The sequence below is a fragment of the Cervus canadensis genome, chromosome 13 (genome assembly GCF_019320065.1).
Source record: "Cervus canadensis isolate Bull #8, Minnesota chromosome 13, ASM1932006v1, whole genome shotgun sequence".
Lineage (NCBI taxonomy): Eukaryota > Metazoa > Chordata > Mammalia > Artiodactyla > Cervidae > Cervus > Cervus canadensis.
In genome coordinates, this window is record NC_057398.1 from 55,489,209 (window position 1) to 55,494,241 (window position 5,033).

At 41.0% G+C, this 5,033-nt stretch overlaps 1 pseudogene; it reads right to left on the bottom strand.

Annotated features, from left to right (window-relative positions):
• Positions 1-398: 398 nt before the first annotated feature.
• Positions 399-910, bottom strand: LOC122451759 (annotated as a pseudogene).
• Between the last annotated feature and the right edge of the window lie 4,123 nt (positions 911-5,033).

A 5,033-nucleotide genomic window follows, 5' to 3' on the forward strand; every position in this document is an offset into this window, starting at 1 on the left:
CCAAAAATATGCTGAAACGAATTTTCTACTCAAAGCTGTGGTTCTTAAAAATGTTTTCAAGATTTCTGTGCAGATGGTTGGCTTGGTGAGAGCCTTTGACTTGTTCCTCATTTTTCCCTGGTTGTGGGTGAGCACCTCTCTCTGCTGTGATTTTGGATAAGGGACTAGGAGACTCTATCTCCTCTCTTCCGATCCAGCCCAGCACTCACAGAAACACAACCGCCACCATCTTCTACTACCAACTCCAGCAAGAAGCCGCTACTTGTTACTTCTGACTCCCCTACTGTAACAGCCTATCACCTTTCAGGGCTAATTTTCCTCTTAAATTATGTCCTCTAGCTACCGTCAGCTCTTCAGCTCCCCACCCTCTGCCTTTTTGACAGACAAAGGCCACACATTTATTTCTTCTTGGACACATCCATGGTGCTGCCAGAGCAGCCCTTGGTCCTGGTGTGTAAGCCTCAGACACGAGGTCCCCAGAAGCAGGAAGCCCTCTGTGGGCCCAAATCTTCTTCAGTTGCTGCAGGCCTTCACAGAGCTTGTTATCTAGACTGTTGGCCAGGACTCGACTGTATTTTCTATCCTTCACGTCCTTCTGTCCATAAGAAACAATCTGGCATCTTGCACTGGCGTAGATTCTACATGGTGGTGATCACACGTGCCCCCTTATTCTCTGTAACTCTCCCGCCCTCATGGAGAGCTTGATGTCTGCTTTCCTCGACACCGCGTGAGTATACCAGAGCTCCATGCCCTTCACTGGAGTGATGACAAAGGCAGTTTCCCACCGCCCATTGATGCTGGTCTTGAGGACTCACAAAATGTTCTATAACTTCTCAGGGATTCCTAGAGACGTGGTGGAGGCCCCGCTGGAGGACCTCTTTGGCTCCCCTTTATGCCTTAGCTTTTTCATGCTCCTTGGGGTTCTGTCCCATCACTCTGTTGAGACTGGACTCTCCAAAGTCACACATGACTTTCTTAGTTGGTTCTCAGTCCTCTTGTGACTTGACTTCTTCACTTGTTCCTTGACCTCTGTGTATCTGCATTAAGAGCAATTTTGAAACGCAAAACTAGAATGATGAATTGGGACATTAAATATTAGGGTAGGGATTTAGGGTTTCATTCAGTAGGTGTTGGGGACTCAATCACGTTTGTCATCTGTGTTTAACAAAGCAGTGCATGAATTAATCCGAAGAGGAAAAGTGAGTGGAAGATCGTCACTGTAGCCTAGGTGGAGGAAAGCGCTGAAGGTCCACATGGGGAAAATGGTAAAGGGAATTGGATATAAAGCAAAGATGGAAGATACACTGAAGGAGTCTAATAGATAAGACATGGAGGTTGGTAACATACGTGGAGAAAAAGCAGCAAGAGAGCCATGCCCTTCTTTAATTTTGACCTTCATGTTTTTGCTCATATTCTTGCTTTTTTGTTATGTCCGTTCTTATTTATCCCTGTTTATTGAACTCCACACTTCTTATCAGGACTCTTTAAAATTTTATGAAATCTTCTTTGATCACCTCAGTTAGCATTATCTTTAATTTTTAAGGATCTTGTAATACTTAATATATCTTTAACTTTTATCTCATTATTTTACACAATCCCTTCAGTCTGATTTTAGGTATATGACATGTGATTATCTCTCCCTACCTGTTATCTATCTATCTATCTACCTGTTAACGTCTATCTATCTATTAATACTTGGCTTCCCGGGTGGTACCTGTGGTAAAGAACTCGTCTGCCAATGCAGGATGTGTAAGAGATGCAAGTTCAGTCCCTGGGTCAGGAAGATCCTCTGGAGGAGGGCACTCCAGAATTCTTGCCTGGAGGATCTCATGGACAGGGGAGCCTGGTGGGCTACAGTCCATAGGGTCGCAAAGAGTGGGACATGACTGAAGTGACTTATCACACATCTATTAATATCTGCCTATTTATGAATAAAAAAATATGGAAATAAGGGAAGTGGAAGGAGAATGTTGATAAGTATCAGGTTACATGGTCTCATGACCAAGGTGAAATTACAGACTCTATTTCATGAGTTTGATTTTTTTCTCAATTACAGTTTTGCTCTTTTTATTTCAAAATATTTTAACTTGTGATAAGATTTTACAGTTAGATTCTTAGGAGCTTTAGTTAGAGTAGAATGACTAAGAGGAACTTAGCCTTTGGTAGATATTAGTCACACTTTCCATGTCTCTCGATGAACTGGAAGAGGGTGCTGTTTCTTATTCCTGGAAATTTAAGAATTTTTCTTTTTTTGTTGTTTATAATGTTAAGTTAAACAATTCTCCTGAGAATCTGTCTGAAGAATTTATCCTCATGTGACTGAATGCAACTTAACCAGGTTTCTAGAATTTTGTTGGTCATACTCAACAAAACAAAATTGCTTTTTTTCCACTGAGTTGTCTTTCTCTAAATAACTTCCTGTTTTGACTCTTAAGAAAAATGTAATATTGAGTGTTTGAGTAATACGCTAAGGCAAATGAATCTCCTCTGCTTCTACCCTTCTATTTTAAATATGACTAAACTTTGAGAGTCATTTTAGAAGCCTGGGTAATGTTTCTAGTGAGATTCTCCCAGGTACAGTTGAGCTGAGAATGAGTTACATAGATGCTTTCCAAATGAATTGTGTTTACACATAAGCACATTAAGATGTCTAGCTTTCTGCTTTTCCTCTTTTTCTCCATTAATATATAATTTATTTGCCTGTTTTTTTTTTGTTTTTTTTTTTTTTAAATTTTTTTATTAGTTGGAGGCTAATTACTTCACAACATTTCAGTGGGTTTTGTCATACATTGATATGAATCAGCCATAGATTTACACTTATTCCCCATCCCGATCCCCCCTCCCACCTCCCTCTCCACCCGATTCCTCTGGGTCTTCCCAGTGCACCAGGCCCGAGCACTTGTCTCATGCATCCCACCTGGGCTGGTGATCTGTTTCACCATAGATAGTATACATGCTGTTCTTTTGAAATATCCCACCCTCACCTTCTCCCACAGAGTTCAAAAGTCTGTTCTGTATTTCTGTGTCTCTTTTTCTGTTTTGCATATAGGGTTATCGTTACCATCTTTCTAAATTCCATATATATGTGTTAGTATGCTGTAATGTTCTTTATCTTTCTGGCTTACTTCACTCTGTATAAGGGGCTCCAGTTTCATCCATCTCATTAGGACTGGTTCAAATGAATTCCTTTTAATGGCTGAGTAATATTCCATGGTGTATATGTACCACAGCTTCCTTATCCATTCATCTGCTGATGGGCATCTAGGTTGCTTCCATGTCCTGGCTATTATAAACAGTGCTGCGATGAACATTGGGGTGCATGTGTCTCTTTCAGATCTGGTTTCCTCAGTGTGTAATATTTGCCTGTTTTTAATGATGAGTAAACTGCTTTGGCTTTTCACTTTCTTTCACATATTACAAATATGGTTTCATACTCAGAATTTACAAGAAATGCAAATTTTTGTGAAAAATGCCCACTGCAGTACCATCTTCAGAGTCTGTTCAGGAGCTCTCGGATGGAGCCCCATTTTCTGTTTATCTCCTTTCTTTGTTTGGCTGCACGGATTTTAGTTGTGGTACGCGGGCTCAGCGGTTGTGGTGTGCAGACTTAGTTGCCTCAGGGAGTGGGCCAGTCTTCTAGACCAGGGATCGAACCCATGTCCCCTGCATTGGCAGGCAGATTCTTAACCGCTGGACCACCAGGGAAGTCCCAAAGCCCTGTTTTCAATATCCACCATCATCACCCCACCTTCCCTAGAGGATTTAGGTTTCTCTGGGGCTGTGCACCACCCTTTGAGGAATACTAGAGAAACTAGAAAGTGAATTTTGCCTTTCATTCCGTAATCTGTTCCCAGTTGCCTCGAGCCCCTAGGGTGTGTGTTAGTCACTTAGTCAAGTCTGACTCTTTTTGACCCCATGGGATGTTGTCCACCAGGCTGCTCTGTCGAAGGAATTTTCCAGGCAAGAGTACTGGAGTGGGTTGCCATTTCTTTCTCCAGGGGATCTTCCTGACCTGGGGATCAAACCCAGGTCTCCTGTATTGCAGGCAGACTCTTTACCATCTGAGCTACCAGGGAAGCCCAGGCCCTCCAGGGAGCAACCAGTTCTTTGGAAGAGTTGTAGGGTATGCACCCTGCTACAGCTCAGTACATAAGAATGAAGAGGATTCCCTTAAGATGACCTCTCTTTATCACTTCTAACCTCTTATTTTTGGTTGTGGCCATTTTGTGTATCACAGGGAATCCTTAAATAACCTTTCTAAAAAAGTGCACTAAAAAGTAAATTAAAAGTAAAAGGCATTTTAAATGGTGTTCAGATATCAGATAAGGATTTGGACTTAATGGCCCTGAGATTCAATAATTCAATAAAATGTGCTTCTGTAATGTTATACTGGATGTTAAAATGACATATTAAGATACAGTAAAACTCCTTTCTCTGAGAGAATGTGCTACTAAAGTTGTGAATTCACTTCTCATCTCTTTCCAGCCTTTCCTTTTCCCCTTTTGTTGGAAATACTTGCCTTTATCATTTGATATATTATTGTTTTGGTGTTTGGTGCATAAATATTACAAGCACTATCAGTAACTGGACTGTCTATTGACATTGTTTGCCAATTGTTATAAATAAAGAAACCAAGATATGTCAAAATGTCAGAACTGGTTAATGACAATGTCTCAGCTAGAATGAAGGGAAGTAGGTGTTATTTTTTTATCACACTGTCCCCAGTGTGTTAAACTCCTGTCATCATTTATTCTTTTTTTCAATTTTTATTCTTACTTGAGTCATATGAGGTAAGTATAATGATTCCAATGTTACTGAGGAGAAAACAGAGGCTCAGAGATGAACCTGCCTTGATCACACTGACCTAAGTGGCAGAGGCAAAATGTGGACTGTGACTTGCCTGCCTCTGAACTCTCTGCTTTTTCTACTAAACTGTGCTGTTATGATCCCTCATTCAGTGACGTGGATGCCAACAGAATCAAAACAGGTTTTGTTCTGCTTCTGATGAGGAACTGACACTTTCCATAAGTTCC